The sequence below is a fragment of the Cuculus canorus genome, chromosome 4 (genome assembly GCF_017976375.1).
Source record: "Cuculus canorus isolate bCucCan1 chromosome 4, bCucCan1.pri, whole genome shotgun sequence".
In the NCBI taxonomy this organism is placed as follows: Eukaryota; Metazoa; Chordata; class Aves; order Cuculiformes; family Cuculidae; genus Cuculus; species Cuculus canorus.
Window position 1 is genome coordinate 74405038 of NC_071404.1, and position 22440 is coordinate 74427477.

Here is a 22440-nt window from a genome sequence, read left to right on the forward strand (position 1 = left end):
ATTCTTTACCCAGACTTAGCACATAGAAACAATGCGTGATACTACAAAGCTCACAGCATATCATGGCGTGGTTTTTTTTTTTTTTAAATACAAGTTTCTTCTAATAAAATCCTTCTGTCACACAAATTGGATGCACAAATTCTTGCAAGGTCACAATTTTGATGAGAAATGGACTAAAGCTGAAATAGACCTTTAAAAACAGAGACTATTCTGTAACCTGGGGATTCCTGCCTAACTTTAATTCAATTCTTTCTGAACAGGGCTGTCCTCTTTAATGCCAAATACTTTTGGAAGAGTGCACAGTCATCTAAGTTTTCCATGATATCATCATTAACTGAAGAGATATTCACCTCCTCAAGTACAAGGACAACGTGCACAGCCAGTGATCTGAAAATGCTTGAAATAGATATGAAGGAGCTGACTGTCACCTCACTACCTGGAGTATTTTTGACATGGCATGTTTGGTAATGCTCTTGCTGTCATCCAGAAGAGGGACACAAGGTTTTCCACTTCATCTTCTTTCTTATAAACTCTTCTGGCTTCCAGGAGGAAGAGTTAGTTCTTCCTTCTCCACCTTAAAGAAAAAGAAATGTCAATTATGGCTCTGATTCAGTAGGGCATTTAAAGCATCAAATGAGCTCCAGTGAGTACAGAAAATGGGTGGGCAGGTCTGAATGACACAGGCACGCACATATACACAGGCACGCACATATGTAAATACTTTGCTGAATGAGGCTTCAAGATGCATTTGGGAAAACACAGATTAAAAAAAAGGCTAATTATTTTTTTTCCTTTTTTTTTTTAATTACATTGGAATTTGTAAATACAATACTACATTGTATTTAACTACATTTTTCTTGAAGTGTGTGTGTGTGTGAAAAGCTGCACTGTTGTAGATTGAAATACATGAAATATGCTAGATTAAAGATTTGGAAATTAATTTCTCTCGAGACCTCTTTCAGTCTAGACTCTACTGACATATCCTGCCAATTTGTTTGTCTGATCTCCCTGTGAACATAACATTTGATACTGTAGGCAACGTCAAGATCTTTGATAAGCTTGCTACTTCCTGCAGCATTCAGTGTTCACAATGAACTTTTTAAATACAACCTATAGCTTTCAGCTTTCCATTCACCAGGAATGGAGAGTATCCAGTGAATTATCCATCTTTCAGGAAAATACTTTCCTTGTGTGTCTGCTGTCCTCTGACAACATCAGGATGGAGCAACAGCTGACAAAGGTTCTGTGGAAATAAGGTGTTTAAATCTATAGTGGATAGGCAGTGTTTCCAGTGTCACAGCACAGACTGAACAAGCCCTGACCGTGGGGCTACTGAAGGGGTACTACTAAAAAAAAAAGGAAAAAATGCACTAATATATTTGGAGATCACCTAAATGCACCAACAAAGGAGCTCACCTTGAATCTGTCGTGATGGATGATGGTATATGGCATTATTGGAGAGATCTTCGCCACCTTTCAGGTGGAAGCATGGAGAAAGGTGGTGTCTTCCTTGTGCGTTCGGTGGCCATTCTGAAACAGACATTTTGACTGTGGCTTTTTCTCTCCTCAAATAAAAAAAAAAAAAAGAAACACTTTAAAGCTGTTATTTTTTTGTCAAACTATGCAATTTTCACAGAAGATTATTCTACCATTTCCATACTTACAAACTTTCCAATCTTACTTGACCCTTTTTCCACAAACACATTGGTAAAAATCTGATTTGTGTGTTGTGGGATGCTTTCTCAAGACTGCTGTACTAGAGGGTGCAGAGCAATCCTGCAGCAGTTCTTTGTGAGTCACCCTGCCTTCAGGGAAGGCTTGCTTTCAGCTTCCAAAACTTAAAATTGGCCAACTCCCAAATACTTTTAAAGAGATGGTAGAATGACAAGTACCTTGAGAATGTCTCATATCCCCAAATCCCTCGTAGCAAGAAGTTCAGGACATACACACAATTTACTACTGTTTCCTCTGGATTACCCCCATTCTGCATGTTTTCAACCATGTGCCTTCATCCCATGGTAGACTATTCTCACATTTAAAATTTCTTATTAAGACAAAACTCTTTTGAGTTGTTATTTCAGTGCTAACATGCTCTGATCACGCTCACCCTCTGTGTGGTGGACACGCGCTGCTGAACTGGTAGGATTTGATTGCTGTCTTGCACAGGGCCTCAGACTTCACTCTTTGGTAGTCATTGACATCAGCAGCAGCAGACTGGAGGCTGGTGGGCATGGACCACTGCAGACAAAAGATGAACAGAAGAGAGAAAATGCATTTCCACCAGAAACTGAGCTGATCTTCAGGGTGTAATGCTGCCTCACTAATGGTACCTCATGCAGTGCCTTTATTGCTTTTTAGCTAATCACACGATCCATCTGTATAATTAAGCCATGGTGTAATATGGGACAAAAGGCACATGTGGCTTTTTCGCTGGTTTTAGTTTTCTTCCTTCTAGCTATCACTGGGCCCACTCTAGTGGCAGCAACTCAACATGAAAAGGAGTTGTGCTCAAGTTTTGCCACTTAGTATTTTCAGAAAACAGCATGAATTTTACAAATTAATCTTAATTTTTACTAGAAAAAGCATATTTTTTTCTAAATGCCTTCATTACTCCAGATAGCTTGGTTTGAACTAGAAAGGCAAGAATGTTTGGAATTCAAATTAAAAACATTACCTGGGAACAGGAGAAATCTAGAAAAACTCCCTCCTGTTCTCCCCATCCGAGAAATCAAACAGCTGGAGGAATCTGATCATAATTTACACAGGGGAACATAGCTAGCTAATTATTTGGGATCTGAGAAGCTGCCACAAGGGAAGAAAAGTGCTCAACAGAGCTGATCTTGATGAAAACACCCTTGTGTAGGAAGACAGGGAATTATGGCAGAGGTCCTCCTGGCTAAGCAAGGAGCTTTTTAGTGGTCAAAAATGGAATTGAGACTGTACAAGAAGCAGAAACAAGGACAGGTAAGCAAGGGGGCATATATAAAATTATTGCTTGGGTACTTACGGTTTTGGCCTTTCTTTTAGAGCTTCCCAGGATGTATATCTTTTAAAAGAGTCAGCACTTACACTAATTACTGCAGGCACACTCTTCTCCAAAGACACTAAACTTGGCTGTGGTTATTTCTTTAACTGGCACATGCTGATTCAAAACCCAGACCTCAAGTCAATCTGCTTTCATGATTTTAAATCCTTTTTTCTTTTTTTTTCCCTTGCCATCTGACTTTAAGCCTTTGCAGAGGAGAACTATGATGAGAGGAAGACACAGCTCTTGGAAGAGACAATACCTTTCGAACAATATGCCTGCTCTTCTAGAACCAGTTTTAGTGTAAAATCAAACGCAATTATCTGCCTCCTTGTTCCATGCCATTCGCAGATCTTTTTGCCATGTCCCCACTGTACTTTCTTAAAACTTAACTTTATACTTCCTAAGCTTTTCTTAATGCATCCAGTTCATTCCCAGATTCTCTAGAAAGGAGAATAAAGTCAGCCACTCTGGGTGCAAGCTGTGTGGGTGCAGACTTGGCGAGTAGCCACCAGCCATCCTCTCCTCCCTCCCAAAAATGGAGGTGGGACACATGGCAAACTTACAACCTGCAAAAACATACGTGTGCGCTCATATATAAGCTCGCAAAGAGACGAATCCTTCATAGAAAGTAATCGTGTTTCACACTGTACTGTTCTTTGTGAACAGTTTCTATGCAATTTTAATTCAAACAGCTACTCATCAAGAGTAGCAAAATGAAACCATATTATAGAGGGTTTTTTGCTGTCCTGAAAAATAAGTTATTTCCTTGCACAATTTATACCGATGTTTAATCCTACAAGTCAGCCTCAGAAGGAGGTACTCATGGGTCACCCAAGCAATCTTCCTGCCTTCCCTGTTCCTGCGAGTAGCATTGCTCTGACTAAGGATCTCGTATGGACTATAACATCCATGGGGCTATTTTAATTTTCATCACTAAAATAGCAAGGTCAGGATTCAGAAATCAGCTGCACATGCTACTTCACTCCTGCCCCTTAACATCCCCAAAAAGCTGCTTGAGTTCTTCAGCCACCCGAGTCTCCCAGAAATAAACCTCATACCCTGATGCTACAGAATCAACTGGCTGTTTAAAAATTATATAGGATTCTTTCTGTATCCCTGCATGTATTTTGCATTAACAAATAACTCACACCATAACCTTTTTCTCTGGGAAGATTGCTTTCTCTGGCTGATAGAAAGTTTCCAGTACAATCAGTTTGTACTATAGATGCAGAGGAGTTTTGGTCAGAGAAATTCCTTCCAAACCACAAATAATCATTACCTACTCTGAATTACTTAATTATCTTTTGGGTTTTTTTAATTGCATGGAAAAAGAAACAAGGCATTCTCTACCCAGATCCCTCAGAAGTGGCCTAAATGTTCATTGTCTAACAGAGATCACAGATTCAGACTGCTGCCCCATTGTCCAGGATCAGTGCATGCAACAGCCTGGCCTCATAAAACAGACTTTTAACTGAACTGAACCAATTAGCCCTCCATCATGGCCCCTGTTCACAATAGAAAAAACAGCTGATGTTCCCTTAACTTGAAACAATAGGAGGATACGCATGGGCTGTGGAACTCTTACAAGCAGAGTAACTCCTTCCAGAGCAGGACCGTGAGAAAGTAAAGCCTGTAAAGGGCCTTTCAGTGGATGAACTCCTGAACAGTCTTTTATAATGTGAACTCATCAGTCAGCTGTCTGTGGATGCAGTTGGCTTTAGAAAATCTCAGTGCAACTACAACATGCCAGTTTTCAGCGATAAACCACTCCGCTGAAGGGTATTCTGTCTTAGCACTGCATTCACCTCAGGATGGATTTATTCAGCAGCATCTTTTCCCTCTAACCCTCTTTCACATTCCTTACCCTGCTTGCTTGTACCTCTTCCTAACCATCTTGGAATAGCAATGACCACCAATGAGAGCGTGGCAAGAACTGAATGTTGTTTCTAACAGTGGCAGCGAGGCTTCATTTAAGATATGGATGCTGAGAAAATTCAAGCAAAGAAGCTGATGAGCTCAGAAATTCAGCCCTTCCATATGAATCCTGTAATTGACTTTCTTTTCCCTACTTTCTCCTCCACCTAGTTGGGATCTTGCCACCACATCTAATCACTGGGTACCCAGAACCAAGCTAGAAGAGATCCTGCTAGGAACAAGACTGTATTCAAAATATGACCCCTCTTCAAAGTCAGTGTTACAACATTGCATTCCTTCCCATCCACAATAGCTTCCAAGTGCCTTCAGGCAACAGTTCATCCCACGCAAGTAGGAAACCCTTTGAAACAAAGAAGCCTTCACTAATCGCAGGCAAAGATACCTTTAACTTTGGGAAAACAATGCACAATGAAACTATCTACTTCATTCAGTACCTTTGGCAGTGGTCCACTGTCTTGGTCACCAGCTGATGCTGTAGGCATACATTCTTTGCGAGCATCATTTCTCCTTCCATAAGGACACCGTAGCTCCAGAGGTCTGACTCCTGCCTGGGCAGGTTTGTTTCCGGCCCCCTGCAAATCAATATTCTGTCCATTTTCTGAATGTCCATCCTAAAAAACAATTTGAAGGTTTCATTTTATTTCTTGGCTGAGTAAAAGAATTTTCAGTGATCACAGAATGATTTGGGTTGGAAGGGATCTCTAAAGACCATCTAGTCCAATCCCCAAAATGTCTCACTTCTGCTGCTGTTACCATGGTTTCTGTGAGGGGAAAAAACCTTTCCTTTGTTCACCTCCATCACCTGTCTGTCTCTCCATCACGCCTACACATTAAGTCCTATGCAAGAGCTCTTACCCAGAAGTCACCCTAGTACAGGATGCTGAGAGACTGAAATGTAACTTTGATCTCAATGGTGTGAAAGACAAAGAACGGTACCATCTGCTCATGAATAAAAAAATACGGACCGAGAACCCCTACCTCTCTGGATTATCTGTCCATCCAGTCATCCAGCTAAAAAATGAATTACTTTTACGGGCGTTCTTCTCTTGCTCACCAATAGATGGGAGCAGAGAGTTCACTGCCCATTAAATTTTCAGGCAACAGTGTTTGCAGTTTTTTGAAAACTACAAAGGGAAAAAAAAAACCCAACCTAAAACCAAACAATGACAACATAACTCACTCATGCGTCCACGGGGAGAAGTATATTGTTTCATTTAGTAGCATAGAAATGAGGTTTCTAATGGGAGTCAAATGGAAACCAGGAGTCATCACTCTTGAATTCTTTAACCTTGGAATCACTACTTTGGTATATAGTGCTGGTCAAAAGTATTTAATACATTTACAAACTCTCATTGTTTTTTTTTTTCCTAGATATAAGTGTGTTTTGCTTGGATCCAAGCCTTTACAAAAGCATATAAACATGTCCTAAACTTCCATTAATTTTTCTTACAAGATCAAAGAGGAAAAGCTGTCCTGTAAATAGCTACGCCTCTAAATGAGATGATGGCGAATTGTTTCTCTTGTACTATAAGCATTTAAATTAAAATATTGCACTTAGGGCACTCTGCACTTCTGACTTGCATAGCAGGATCCAAGTATCTAACACAAGCCAGACAAATAACTTCAGCAATTGGCTTCCAGCATAGGTCCCTAGCCTCTGACCCGTCTTGTTCACCAGAGGCAAGCCAAATGCTTTGTTAAACAATATTAATTGTGCCTGGCACTTCTCTGGGGCCAGAGACATCACAAATCGTTTCCTACTAGCAAGAAGCAGTTTGCAAGAAGCAAAATCTCCTGTGTATTTTCTGTTCAATAAGAGGCTGACTCAGCCGTACCAGAGGTGAAGGGAAGCCTGGTCTGCTTCCCTCTGCATGAAACTCGGGAGCGGCAGTGGAGCGCCTACACAGGTACCACCTGCATGACGCTGCGCTGTGTCGCTCGTCAGCACCTCGGGCTTGGCAGCTCTGCTGGCTCAGGAGTGAACCCAACGGTGCTCTGCTATACCCTGCACTTCCCAATCCTCCAAAGCATTCTATCCAACTTGACCCATTTAGCAAAGTGCCCAGGCTAAGACTCCTTTGAATTGTCAGTGAGGGAGAAAAATGTCTGGAGAGAGACAGCTTAGCTGGGCCGAGCTGCCTCCTGGCACTGCCTCTTCGCACTGAGTACTGGTGGGATCTGGAGGGTGTGGATGCTTACCTGGAGGAGCTGAGCCCAGCGCCACGGTGAGACAGGATGAACCTGGGACCAACAGCTTCATTTCTGCAAGTATCTGCAGACAGAAAGCTGTAGTTACACCTACAAAAATTGGTTAAAATCCCTCACAATTGACTAGATTCACAGAGGTCCTAAGTCACCGACTCAAGGAGCTGCTGAACTTTATGACCCTGTGCCATTTAACTAGAAAATGCTTTTTTAAAACCTTTTCACTGAGATCAATTCAATAACTTGGGATTTGTTTGTTAGGAGGATTTTTGGTTAATTTTCTCCGCTCATACCTAAATATTTTGTGCAAGCATAGTAGAAATACAAGTTAAGTGCCCCAGGGCTGCCTGTAAAGACAAGGTCTGGTGGGACAGACAACAGTTATCCTATCTTTTTTTCCCTAGTACCTCTTATTCTTAGCTCATCTTTCAGTCTCCAGATGGGCTGTTAGCAAAACAACTGTTCTGCTGACAAGAAGAAATGACAACAGTGGCCAGTCTCCTGTTAAATGGAGTCCTGAAGTTAATGTCTAATTTCAAGGGTCTAAACATGATGTGTCCCATTTTGTCTGCCCTCACACCGAGATTGAGTGGCTGTAACTCCTGTGACCTCCACGGACTTCCCCATGTTCTGCCACATGGTGAGGTTAAAAGTTCTTCAGCCCATCTTAAAAATTTTTTTCATTAAATTCTGTGCCCTCACATCCTTAGGGACAAGATGCCAAAAAGATTCAGTAATCATAGTCTGCAGTATAATACAGCCTACCTGTAGTTGATTGCCAACTCGCACAAGGGCGATCGCTCTCCCTTTGCCACAGGGACATGGAAAGAAGCAGGACCCCGAGTCCTCCTTGTCTTCATTTGTGCCATCCTCTGCCATCTCCACCAGCAGCATCTGATGTGGGGTCTGTTGTGGTAAGTCCTGCATGGAGGAAGCCACTCCAGAGAGGAAAGGCGCTGGGGGTTCCATGGGCAGCGGTTACACCAGATCACAAGCAGCAAATTACTTTTGAGAAGACCTGGTGTTTAGAGAGGAAAATGATCATGATCTTTTTTAATATAAAAGAAAGAGCGTCAAAGATGTTGGAATAAAGGGGAAGAGTTTTACTGTACTATGTATCTTCTTTTCCTATTATAGCAGACACCATGTTCATAATTTATAGCCAAAACTTTCAGAGTAAAGCAGGAGACAGGAGCATCTGTCAGTTTGACTAAGAGAAGGGCATCCACACTCATGAAGAGTGTCTAAAGACATTTCAGCCCACAACTCATAACTAAAACAAAAGAATAATTTTTAGTAAATGTGTCAAACCATGGATCATAAAATGGGAAAAAAGCACAGCAAATAGCAAGCTTCTCTTTAAAATTTATGTGTCTTGTCTATAATACAGGGCTCTGAGGAGGATGCTCACAGCCCCAGCTGTTTACACTGGAAGTGTTATTAGGGCAGCGAAAGTCAGGTATGTTCACCGAGCAACTCTGCCTTATCTTGTTTTCAAAAATAGAAGTCAGTTGATATTGGCCAAGAACATAGACGACTGATCTCCATGTGTCAGTAATTTTGGAGTAATAGTTTCTATCGAAATTATGAACAGATATCAGTCCTAAACCGGACCATAAGGTGAAGGAGTGAAGACAGCTACCTTTGACATGGTGTAAAATGAAGCATGGGGATATCGTCAGTGTGCCTGCATTCATGTAAAGAATCCACTTAATCATGTTTGAGGGTTTTTTCATATATATAAACATGATCTATGAGACAGAACTAATGTATAAAATTCAAACCCTTAGCAAGAGTCTTTGTTTTTTCCTGGGCTACAATTTATCTACCACTGCAGAGGAGTATGGCTTCTATTACACACCAAAAGTCTTTCACAAGGAAATACTTGGCTCCAGATTGTTTTTATTAAAGCCACATATATTCTGCCAGTGCTCCCTGTCTTCTGTAGCCTTTCTGATCTAGAAGCAAGTGATGCTCAAAAGCAACTGCAAAACTTCTGTGAAGAGGCTGACCTGTTCCTGTGAATAAGGACCCGAAAGGGAGCTGCATGCAGCTGGGCTGCCCTGTTCAGCTGTGCACATTGCCACTCCCCTTCCCCAAAGGCATTCCTCTTGCTCCACAACCCAGCTGCCGGCACAAGGCCCAGCCTGGAATTTGTGGTGAGGATATTTTGCTTTGACAGCCCAATGTCACTTTATTTTTACATAATCAGCCCTTTTTCTTTTAAGCTGTGGGCTTCAGATAACAGCAGTGAAAAATGATTTCAAGTGGAATCAGCACAGACAGAGACTGAAGACATTCAGAAAAATTTCTTGCAATCATCTGCATTGCAGCAATCAGCTGTTGACAAGTGGCTGCTGATAACTCACTTTGCAGGAAAAAGCAAAGTGAAAGAGGACAGGAGGAGAGGTTCTTTAGCATTTCTAATAAACCTCTAGCTTCAAGTGCCCTTCAAGGACAGCTTTGCCAACAGCAAAAAGTAAGACAAATATCAGTGAAATGAAATGGCTGGAAGCAAACTCACACACACCTTCACAGTACTAGGCTTGTTTGGAGAACCTTTCTGTATGGATGAGTAGCAGAACAGGAAAGCATTTGAAGCCGGGAGAACTACCACACTGCTGTCTCTAAACCACTGATACCATTTTTGGAGAACTACCACACTGCTGTCTCTAAACCACTGATACCATTTTTATCTGGAGCCCTAAAGCGAATGACATGCAGTGCTTTTTCCCAAATCCAAGAGTTCAGATGTTTGCAAGCAAAACAAAGTGAAGTCGGGCATTGAACCTCATTCCTGAAATCTTTCTGGTGGCTGATCCCATGGCACGTACCCCAAACACATGCATTGTGCAAGCTTTGCCTCATGTGCCCCCTTGGACTGTCATGCACACAGCAGCACCACTGCTATGATCCTGCTAACGGCACCCACTCTACAAAAGGGAAGGTAATTAGCAGACAAATGACTATTTGTGCAGCTAGAAAAGTAGACAAGGCATCTTTTAGATTTCAGTTCATTGCATCATTGTTTTCAATCCAGTGCCTAATCTTCCCAGACCCTACTCCATGGCTGTTCCTTTCTTTCTTTTCTTCTTTCCCCCTTTTTTTATTGCAGGGACTATGGCTTATTCTGATTCACTCCATTTCTTTCTTCTTCAATGGCCATAGGGCAGCCTTGCTGTTGCCAAGGACATAGTAAATGCATGTGACATCATGCCACTGAAAACAATCGAGTGAGTTGCATTCATCCCTGGTGCAATGGGGCTGAAATCAGTAAAGCTAGACTCAGAGCAGAACATTTAAGCTAAGAAATGATAAAGAAGAATTTTCTTTAAGGAAAGTATTCTTCAAAATAGCTTTCGGGGAGAAATGTACAGTTTTTGCTTGTAAAATGGTTGTTGGCAAAAGCTTTATTGCCAAACACCAGCTAGAGCATCAATTAGAGATGGTAAACACAGGCCATTTTGACAAGTCATTAGTAGGCAACATAGCACTGTGGAAAATATTAAGAGTCCTTCCCCTCCACTCCTACACAGAGCTGGATAGGAGATTAAGAATCTTCAGCTCTCAAAGGTATAGCTGTTTTACCAAAGTTTTGTTTAATGAAGAATAATATTTTGGGAACAAGAGAAAACACCTCTGTAGGATGTGAAGTGTGAGGAATAGATGGAAAGTTGCCCATATAAATAGTTCAGCAACTCTGGGATAAATTATAGGAGCATTTGTATGCATGATTGCCCATCTGTGTAAAGCAAGACATACAGCCACACACGGCAAGTGTGCCAAGTCAGACTTGTGGGGCTGATATTAAGGTGATCCAGAACAACAGAAGATCTGCCCCATCACATCTGAGTGACTCAAGGAGGTTTAAACAACTCTGATAGAGTAAATACATAGAGGAGGACTCACTGAGAGCACTAAATGGAAACTCAAGGTATGCTCTCTGCATATCTGTTTCTGGGCTTGGGGGTTATTTAGACTAGGCTTGGGTTTTGGATTGTTATTTCTCCATTTGAAGCTGTCTTTGGCAGTTTTGGGAAGGCTGAAGGTTCAGATTCAGCATGTTCCAGCTGCATGGCCCAACACAGTCCACGGGCACTGGCAGGGCTATGGGGAGCTGGAGGACTTCAAACCAGGGACACTGTCAAGAACCTTCTTCCACAGCTCCCTTCTGAAGTACCAGCTGCTAAATGTTAACACTACCTTCCTTGGAGAGAACAATTAATTAAATGAGGCTTAATTAATTAGTGTCAATAAAGTAGATGTAGCAATCATGGTGGAAGTAAATAAATTTACGTGTTGTAAATCATTATCTTCTCTGCAAAGGATTTGCTCCTAAATCCCTGTGGCCATTTCAATCCTCCCCACAGTGCCGCTAGGAACACCACCAGGGAACAGTCAGACATAAAACTGCAAGTTGATGAGGAACTAAAGTACTTGTATAAGTTTATATCACAGGAAAACAAAGAGCAAGCAGACTTCTCTATTAACCCCTTGTAGACTCGGTGGTGAAATACAAACCCAGTATTTAATTTCCATATCACGCCACATTGAGCGTGACAGATAAGTCACAACTACTTAAAGTTGTGGTGGAGTTATTTGAAATGTTTTATACCCTGGCAACCTCACTGAGGCTTTTGTATCATCTATCAATGCCATATTTCAACGGTACGGGAGGAGAAAATAAGGAGTCTATGGCAATCTAAGCTGTTTCATATGGAGACAATAATCGATCATGTATCTTACTCTGAGTGTGTACTCATGGAGCAGATTTTGATCTCATTTGCTATGCTGAGGATCGTGAATAACAATGCTAAACTTGGGTTAGTTACACTGATTATAGACTGGTATCAGTAAAGGAGAGCATCACACCCACACTGACCAAATATGCCTCACGTCAAGCAAACTGGACATCTTTTATAATGTTATTAAGTATTGATGCAAAGTAATCATTCATCCCTCGGCCCAAGGTTGATGTCAAGGGAAAGACAAGGAGGAAAAAAAATGCTGAGGGAATGAAAGAACAAAAAACTAGTAATTGCAAATTTATTTATTGTATGTCTCTGTGCAGCTGGTATTCTGCAAAGCCTGAATGTGAGTCTGAAAAAGCCAATTTAGAGCCACATCAGACTGATATTGGTGTGAAGCCTTTGGCAGCTTTGAAATGCAGGCATATTGGTAACGAAAAGTATTGCAAACCCATTCAAGAAGTTAGACTACTATAAAGGATTTGCAATGAATGAAGTCTCTCATACTCGTAGGTAAGAGGGCAATGCAAAATCAATATAATGGATACTGCAACAGTGAAGCATGAGTGGAAGAAGGCAGACAGATAAGTTTCCAAGTTGCCTTTCAAAATTTCTTCAAAATGATAAAAAAGGCAAATTAAGTTTGTTAGAGCTACAAAAGCAAATGGACCTCATGTACTGGAAGAAGCAGTCAATATTAAAAGAACATGAGAGTACCAGCTGTGCAAGATAACATCTTGTACAGTAAGCACCATGATGAGAGGCATAGCTGGGCTAACATAACCCACAGAAGCAGCCAGACAGAACCACTTTTATAGTTATCAACAGTTCACACAGGAGATATTTATCTTGCACTCTACACTCTTTTCGTTCTGCAGATAATGACCATTTTGGTGGAAAGCGGATAGGAGCCAGGGTATGTTTTACTGGAATATAACCAGCTCACTCAGCTGTGCTGTACAAAAGCCACGAAGGGGGAAAATACACTCCTCCCTGATGAACTAACTGGATTAAGGCAGGCAGCTGCCTGTGGCCAGGGTGGTTCAAGAGATAAGCTGCAATAAGGGGCCATTGCTCTTCCTGCTTTGGAACCTGTGTACATCATAACCCTCACCCTGAGATGATATCAATATCGGTGAGCTTTTGTGGAACAAAATGTTTCTGCAGCCTATGCCAAGCTATATCCTTTATTTCTTCAAGTGACAGCACTTTCTCTGTAAAGGACTGCCAAGTAACCACCTGTTTATAAATGCACCTTTAGGGACAGCACTGTGAGCTTACTGCCCTGCTAGTAGATGTTTGTGCATTTTTTATGTTATGCACTTTGTATTTATGTGTTTCTCTCCTCGCTTTCCAGAATCCAAGATTTAAGGGCAGATAGATCTCTGTTTTAGGATGGTGCAGTGAATTCTTAACCTCATGAGGTGCATTTGGTTTCTATTCACAGACTTGGGCTTCTCTACTGCCTGTCTCAACTCCATCAATTTCTTTCCCAGTAAGCAAATGAGCAGTGAAATGAGTAACAAGATAAGTGAAAAGGTACAAAGAGAAAAATAACTAGTAAAAAGCTTAAAAATAATTCTAAAAATTCTACTCACAGTAAAGAGGCGAAGCAGCCTTTTCCTATATCCAGCCGAAAGGGTGGAGACTCTGCAGCTGCACCTGAGAAGGCAGAGGCATAATTAGTGCTAGGGGTTAAGACCTGCCCTTAAATAGATATCAGCAGAGTGACACAGGTGAGATCTATACAAGAGCATTTTGCATTCGGGGCCAGGGCAGCAACACATGTGCTTGAATTTTTTGGATCTGAAAAAGGAAAATCTTTACAAGAACATTTTAAATCCCTCTTTTAATTCTCTCAAAGTCTGAATTCTCTCCTTTTAAAAGTGATACTGGACTTTTTCTTTCTTGATTGTTTTACTTAAAAAAAATTACTTTTTGTGCACATTCTACGGCATTTTAGAGAGTTTTTATGAGACAGCTGTGCTAGCTCTTACCTTCCAACTACACTGAGCTGTCTATGATTTTGAGCACCTATTCAGACCATGATTACTTTACGTTTAGTAGTCAATGACAGGTTTTACAGAAAACATAAATAATTTTCAGGGACTTAATGCACCAAAAGCTAGCCAGCATTCCTAACATCACATCCTTTTTTCATAACCTTGTTTTATATCTTGCAGAACCTTTGGAAGGGGGAAGGAGAAACCCTGTAATTAAGGCAGTTGGATTACATGCAAAGATACCGAATATTTTATTATTTGCAAAAAGTCACTGGTCAGATTTCATGACCTATACTTATGTAGGAATTTCTGAGAGTGAGTGTAGCACCATTATCACACTGTAGCATCCAAGTACACTAGTAGACCCGTACTAGTGGAAGATGTAGATAGGCATCACCTTTCCTGCCTCTTCCCATTTGCTCATCCTCATGCGACACGCACACAATGCTTCTCACGTCTTTCCGTTTTCATTGTACATTTTTCTCACTGCCTTTCTCCCTCCCTTTCATGCATTGCATGGCCATAAAGATCAGTTTGGGTTCATAAAGTTAATAACTTTAACTCCAGTCTAGAGAACACCACCAACCCACAAACATTTCAATAGACATAACTACTTGCAGGTTTACATCTAAGCAGGTAATTACAGACAAAGCTGCAGTGTTCGTAGCCCAGCTGGTATCTGAATCACTCTTCCAAAAAAAAAAAACCTTAAAAAAAACTTTTTTGGACAGTGAAACATTAAACTATCACTCTCTTTGGATCCTTTCTCTGACTCCTATCATTTTTTTTCAGATAATTTCCCCCCCAAAAATCTCCGTCCTCTTCCAGTAGTCAGTGCAGGAGAAGCTAGAATCAAATGGGCTAAAATTTGGCCAGGCTGGGGAACGGCACAATGAGGCTTAGCTGGGTGATATGGTTGCTGTCTTTGCTACCAGTCCTGTAATAAGATGAAGAGGTTCCATCATCGAATCCTGTATATTTGGCTTAATTGGCCCGGGCTCTCCAAGGGAAGGCAGCGGTACTGATTTACTGCACTGCATAAATGTGTTTATAGCTTGGCACTAGCAAACGCATGCTTGCTTTTTCCAATGTGGATTTCAAATAAGCCCTGTGCTCAGATGAGTCTATGAACTTTAAAGTGCCTAAAGCTAAAACTGAGTTATGAGAGGCAAGCTTTGAGGGGCTGCAGCCCAGAACAGCTGGGAAGGGCTCCTGGAATCTTCCCTTAGTTCCTGTTGTGATTGATTTTTAAGCATCCCTGGTGAAAAAAATAATAAGTAAAAGCAAACTTGGTGGCACACATTGCCTGAGGTCCCTTCTACTCAGCTGGCACTCACACCCATCTAATGAGATTATTAGAGCAGCTCCTGATTTAAGCCAATGTGAAATCAGAATATAAACCATTCTTTCCTCTTCTTAGGAATTTCATTTTGAATAGTCACATTTCCCTGTTTCCGTACAAAGGCACAACAGACTGGGGAGGAGATCGTCTATCCGCGGTCCCTCCAACAGTGGATTTCATGGACCTGTTTTGGTCTCCAGTGTTTTAAAGAGCTGGGACACAGCTCCCTCTTACCTTCCAGCCCAGGGCACTCCACAGAGCTGTGCTTGGAGCCTGTCAGTGCTGCCTGCCCGTGTGCTGCTGGAGGGGCCACGCCTCCGTTCTGTGCTTGATACTTTCACGTCTAACAGCAATTATCATCCCTGCAGGGACAGTTAATCAAGCAGAAAGTTTTAGTGAACCCCTAAGTACTGTCCATAATTACCTATACCTGGTCAAGATTAGGTAAGAAATAATATAACTTTCTAGTTGCTGATAGTGACTTTATCTGGAATAAAACACGAACACCTTAATAACCACGGAGAAAAGAAAAAGATTTGTAGAGAACAGAATTAAATTAAGGAATGTAAAATTTAGGATGGATGTCAGGGGTAAAAGAAGCCTTAGTAATATCCACTAAACAGTGGAACAATCTCCCAAGGAAAGTGAGTGATGGAGTCCCACAGAGTGAAGAATTAAAACAGTATTAGGCGAAGCCTCAGGAAAGAGATGCCCGAGGAGGCAGTGTGGGCTGCCTGTAAAGGTGCAGGGACTGTGCACGGCCATAGAGAGCTTTGCTACCAGCTTTTACTGAGACACCTGCAATGTAGCAAGTGTGCTGCATGGGGGAAGGCACACTGCAGGTGTACAATGGCTGTTCCCCAGGGAGGTGTGATCAGCACAGCTTGAAAACCTACCTCCATTTAAACTACTGGGAATTGCATGGGCTAATGGGACAGCGAGCCCTTAGAGGATACCACTGACTGGCTGATATTTGTCTGTGCCATCCCCAGCACATAATCCCTCAAAAATTCTTCAGACTTAGAAGCACATAATTTTCCACAACATATCTGTGAGTTAGAACGTGGTTATTACTGGATATTTCTGCTTTTAAAAAAAGTAGCCTCCTTTTGCTTTTACAGTTCTCCCTAGTATTCGGCTCCAACACCTACATAAGGAAGGAAATTGGACACAAAACAAAAGCATTTCTCTTGCTGGACGAAGAGAAAAATTCAACTGGACTAACTACGGAATGAGAGCTAAATGTATTTCTTTTTTATGTTTTATTTTGCTTTTTCTCCTAGGGAGACTTTCTTCATCTCCAGCAGGTAATGAAAAAGGACCTCCTGATCTGTAGTCGCCTAGGGAATCCCTTTTTCAGAGGAATTTCTGAGCATAATATTATCACACATTATAGGCTGATCTGAGGAAACATAGCTGCTGTCATTTGGGAACTGCTTCCTTTCCAGTCTGCCATCCATCGCAAAACAATGCCTGCCAATTACTTTTTGTGCCAGTGAAATGTGTATGTGACGACTGAAATAAACCCTGCATACCAAGGTCAGGATGGGATGTCCCATTCCCTGTGGAGATTAGCTCGCGTTGCCTTGTTCCTCGACAACAGCCATGTGAAAGAGCTGCGGACATTATGAAGGGATACAGTTTTTAATTAAAAAGTGTAATGTGTATCACATTATAATACAAACGGAACCTGCACATTTCCAGGGAGAAGCTAAATTTAGGAAACCGTTTTTTTGCTGCAGTTTTTCTTGGACTTGCTGTGACTGGTAAACACTGGATGGCATAGACAGTCATTCAGGTTACAGGCATTGGGATCACATAAGGGTTTTAAGGTCAGAATGATATTTTTCAGTTTAGCACAAAATCAGTCCATCGGTGAAAGGTTATATATGTTATCTCTTGCTCCAAAGGAAGAAATGTTGTCTACTGCAATTCACACACTCTATTAACTAAAATGTGTAGGCAGACCTTGGAGATACAGCAGCCACTTATAATCAGCTAAAAAATCTGTCCTGCTCAGCCAGATTCCTTCAGATGAATACAAAATGCTGTGACCTTCATGAAGTAGGGGCTGCCTGGTAGCACACAGTATTTCTTATTTTTTTTCCTGTGAGGGTGGTGAGGCCCTGGCCCAGGTTGCCCAGAGAAGTAACGGATGCCCCATCCCTGGCAGTGTTCAAGGCCAGGCTGGATGGGGTTCGGAGCAACTGGATCCAGTGGGAAGTGTCAGATTGGAACTGGATGGGCTTTAAGGTCCCTCCCAACTCAAACCACTCTATGATTCCATGATTCATTTGTGTGAAATTGAGGCAACGCTTCAGCAAAGCAGGCACTGCAATCGCAGTTCATCCCTGCTAGGCACAGGCTCACTCAAGATATCTGATCCAGCCAAAATGGGCTTCATCAGCCCAGGACATAAGATGAATAGTTGTGATGGAATCTGAATCTTTAATTCTCTCTTTGTATTTTCTCCCTTTTCTTTGTGTTTGTTTTCCTCTCTTTTCTTCCTTCGCAATTGTCAGGGAAGCATCTGTGAGTTTTATTAAACAAATGTTGCACATTAAAACCCCACTGCTGGCTGACAGAAAGGAAAATGGCATCTTATTTGAAAACAATATGTAATTGTTATTGCTGTCTCGTTGCAAGTTACGCCCTTGAAAAATGATAGGGACTTATTTAGTAGGAACTGATGCTGCGGAAAAGCATTATAACTAAAGCAGAAAATTAACTGTTAGGAAATACAATACACAGTTTGAAACACCGTAATACAAATGCTCAGTATATTGTACTCTCAGATATGTTTGCAATCATTTCCAAGGAAAAAGTACTCAAAGGACAGAATAACAACATTTTTCCATGTTGCCTTTCTCTGTCTGTCTCAGTGTTGGAGTGATAAATGTTCAATTTGTGAAACACACGGAAATAGTCTTTGTCCAACAGACATTCTAGTCACAATTTATATTTCACCTTGCATACAGGCCTCATGGCAGCAATGGAAACTCAGGTCCTAATCAGGATAGCACAACTAAACTGATTTGAGTAACAGACTTACTGTAAATATAACAAATATAACACCATCTTGGACCATGCCTGCAGGTCCCATGCTGATTTGCTAGGCCTGTAAGTACAACTTTAACCTTGAGTGGGCACCCTCGATACCTGTACCACCAGGCAAAGCTGCCAACGGTCACTTACAGATGTTTATTGTTTCTTTTTAATGTTTCCATCCTTACATATTTTCTGTTGCCTTTTATTTTATTTTTTCTTTTGCTTTTACTTTGTATTTTGTTTCATTAATATTAATTAATATTAACAGATTTTTACAAAGCTAATCGGGAAACACAGGAGAAGACTACTTACCATAGTCCTGTACTGTTGGAAACCCCTTGGAAACATGGCATTAATTCTGCACACAAGCAAAGCCCCTCTCTTGGTAGAACTTCAGCCATTATTTTTCACAAGCTGCTTTAGCTGTTATTTATTCAACAAGCATTTCATGCTAGTGGATGTATTTTTCCCCCCACACACTGCAGAGAAAATATATATACATTTTTGTCATAAATTATGGAAGGATTTTATAAATGCTGGGTAAAAGACTATACAACAAATTGTGGGAGCTAACGTAAAGTCATTATCCTTGTTGCTTATCCAGGAAGGCTGGGACCATAATTCAGAAGGGATGAAAGCCCTGATCACAGCAGAAGTTTATTTTTCAACTACAGGACCATAACCAATATTGACAGAAGAAAAGAGCTCTGAAAAAGAACTGTAATAGAGTTTTAGCCATACTTTCCACTTCGTACTGTTACTAATTGTCCTGTTACTACAAGTACCCCTTTAAATGTCTAACGAGCTTTTTATTTTAAAAAGTACTATAATCTAATTTCTATTTTCAAAATAATTAATTTATAATTTAAAATTATTATAGTAAAAAAATTCTGACCTTGGACGATGTGATTTTTCCCAACAGCTGATTAAGCCCTTGGAATTCCAAAATAAGGCTGGGTGAAATGCTCCCATTTCCATCTTGCCTCCATCTGTAACAAACAAACCAATGCCCATGACGGTTATAATTAATTATTCGTGTTGTGATAGCATTGAACCACTCAATTCCTAGGGTAGAAATGGTTGGATGAGGTCCTATCCCCTCTGCCCACAGATCACAGACACTTGAGATGGATATAGCAAAGCTTAATCTACATAAAAACCTCTGGAGACTCCCTACTCCTGTTCTGGTATCTCCCAGACAAAACTCTGAGCAAATGCAACTCTGTGACGGTAGTCTGGGAAATATGGGATAGTAACAGTACATCGTATTTATTGCCCATGTCATCCTTAGGCACTCACGCTTAAACCTCTCATTCTCTACGTTGCACCCTTTGAATCATTCTCTTTCTTTGCCAGCTCATGCTTCAGCTGGAAAAGAGCATTTTTTCTCTTTTATGACTTTGAGGTGATCTATGTGAAACACGCAAACTGCTCAAAATGGTCTGCTGGGTACAAGTCTTCAGAGACCTTTTCTCAGGGAAGGCTCTGGGAAGGCTCTGGTCAGGAGCGAGGCATGGCTCCTGGGCAGGCATGCACACAATTATTTTCAATATTGCAGCCTTAGAGTGGAAGAATCTCTCCAGTTTTGGACTCTGAAATGGGAGAGAGAAGAGGAGGGAGGAGGCTGCAAATGCTTATGACTTGCAGATCTAAACTTTACAAAATATTCCTCTGACTGCTAAAACAGGAGGGAGGAGCTAGCAAATTTTCCTCTAACCTAACTTCTAACTTAAAAATCCACAGAGAAATTGGAGCTTACGTAAAATTTTTCTTCTGAGCTATTTATTCGTTCTTCTAGTACGCTTTTTTCCAGATTACTGATTTGCAAAGAGCAACCTCAGCATTCTCCGTCTGACCTCAGGAAACACCAAATTATGCTTTAATGTAGAAGAAAAGATTCTGACTAGTTTTAAAAAGTGAAATACAGGCAGAATCCTGTTTGCCCTTCTCCTCTTGTCAGTCCTACACAAGCGGCAGTGACTGTTGATGCTGGTTCTTTTCTCTCCGAGCAGGGTACTGGATGGGAGCCGCCTCTTCCAGCCTGGTAGAGTAGGGAATCAGCCCAGTGCTGTTTACCGAGATTACAATGCTAAATAATTTGGCCAAGCCAAATTTCAAGAGTCTGAAAGCCAAGTTCCTAGGACTTCGTTGGCAAGAAAAGAGCGTAAGTCATCCATCATTTATAAAAGGTGGCTGTGAAGAATTTATCTGTGCCCTCCCACTGGTGAGAAATTTCCATATACGCTGTATAGCAGTCAATGTCATTATACCACATCGACTGTAAGTAAAACTAGCGGCGGAGCTTGTCTTTATTACAGCTGATCTACCAGTAATAGAATATAAATATGACTGAGTGTAACGGCTTAAATCCCTGACAGCCTCAGGTTTGCCAGCAGTGGATTTCCATGCGTTTGCAGCTGGGAATTGGGAACATTGGCTGAGCACACAGCATTTAATGTGCCGCAGCCGGTGCCTCAAGATTTCCTGTGCACACGTGCGCAGAGGAGTAATGGTTGGGAAAAGCTTTGTTTTCCACCTTCCTCAAGACACTGGTGAAGAGGAATCCTGCCTGTTGTACTCGGGGTGTCAAGCACTTTGCAGAAGTCCTGTACAGGCACCTCATCACCTTTGCCATAACACCTCATAGCCCCTCGTTAGCTCTTCTCTTTTTATAGTCCTGTAGGTAAAAGGGTTCATCTTATTTAAATATCCCTGAGGCTACTAGTGAGAAACTATTGAACTGCATAAGAAAAAAACTTGAATACAAAACCAGATGCGTACGTTCATTTGGGGATAAATGTGTTATGATAGGGGGTGAAACTCTGCTCCAGCTCTATCGGACAGCAACGCAAAGCAATCCCGATGCAGCCGGAAGATTTCTGAATTGACACCAGGCTGAAGGAGAGCGGCATTTGTCCTAGAGTTATCACCAGGCCTCTCACAATCATATTTTCACTTACTCTGTGCAGAGGGGGACTTGTTGACAATTCCCTGGATTTCAATTTGGAAGAAAGAGTTTCATGTTTGACCTTGTATCTCTAACTCCATGTGTCTGCCTGCCTCACCCACACACTTTATACTGATCTCGTTCCCTTTCATTTACATGATGTAAGCTATAGTAGCAACGCCTGCTCTTTTCTATGCTTTGTTTTTGGCTTAGAGCATTATCAAGTCATCCCTGGTTTTAGTTTCTGCGTTCACTTCACTGCTTTCATAAAACTGCCTCGGCAAATTTGGATGACCAAAAAGGGTGAACTTTCTCTCACCTTTAGCTGCTCCAATTTGAAGTTTTAAAATCCCTTTGGCCTGAACCACTGCAGAAGATGTTATTGACAATTTTCAAATAGCTCAAAGATTTTTCATACATAAATACTCCAAAAGCCAGAGTTTTATCTGGACCTAATCTAAATGCTCTGGAAACTTCTGAAGGCCTCACAAGTACGAAGATACCTTTCTTACCTTCACTAGCAGGAGGGGGACAACTGTTGTCAGTGGCAGTAACATTGCTCACAAGAAGCTGATGTAGGCTTTGTCCAGCACACTGGTAGAAGACACCCCAGGGCTAAATATTGTCATCCCTTCAGTATCTAGCGTACCTACTCACCGTGACAGAGGGCAAATGTGGGCCACGCATGGGTGGTGTGTCATACCCAATTGTATGTGGGCATCCCTCACTATCTTGTTTGTAAAACTTCGAAGTTCTAATAAGTCACTAAATAACTGATCATCTCTAATGTGTCCTCAAACTCACATAAGGATTTAGACTGAGAGAAACAAAGACACTACCAAGAAGTGAGCTGGGTACTACATTCCCCGGGAAGGCATCAGGAGTGACAGACACTATAATCTAAAAACTGGTAAATGAGAAAGGCAACCTGTGAATGGGAATGAAGGGCTACCTTGATGAGAGGCAATCTATAGCAAGTTCTGACTCTGCTGTGACGGGCTTTTTTATGTCCACCGCATCTGAGACCCCCCCAAAAAAGAAAAACAAGCCAAGCTATGTCAATGTAAGCATGTTAACTAACTGGCATCTTTCCTGAAATCTTGTCAAAGGAATTGGAGCTCTATGCAATTAAGTTAGCTGGGTTATAGCATCCTGCAAAATCAGGCATCCATAATGGGAGTGCT

At 41.4% G+C, this 22440-nt stretch overlaps 1 long non-coding RNA gene across 8 annotated transcripts in view; it reads right to left on the reverse strand.

The window, feature by feature from the left end:
* LOC128851973 (uncharacterized) overlaps positions 1 to 22440 on the reverse strand; it is a 121654-nt gene that overhangs the window by 10865 nt on the left and 88349 nt on the right. For 3 of the 8 annotated variants that reach the window (XR_008449542.1, XR_008449544.1, XR_008449543.1), the window contains exons 11-17: positions 19205 to 19298; positions 13515 to 13578; positions 7934 to 8186; positions 7163 to 7235; positions 5398 to 5574; positions 1417 to 2238; positions 351 to 574 (exon numbers count right to left, since the gene is read on the reverse strand). This is a non-coding gene — a long non-coding RNA (uncharacterized LOC128851973). Of the gene's footprint in view, positions 1 to 350; positions 575 to 1416; positions 2239 to 5397; positions 5575 to 7162; positions 7236 to 7933; positions 8187 to 13514; positions 13579 to 19204; positions 19299 to 22440 lie in introns of those variants that run through there. The other 5 variants (XR_008449541.1, XR_008449540.1, XR_008449538.1 and 2 more) reach the window with 3 other exon arrangements.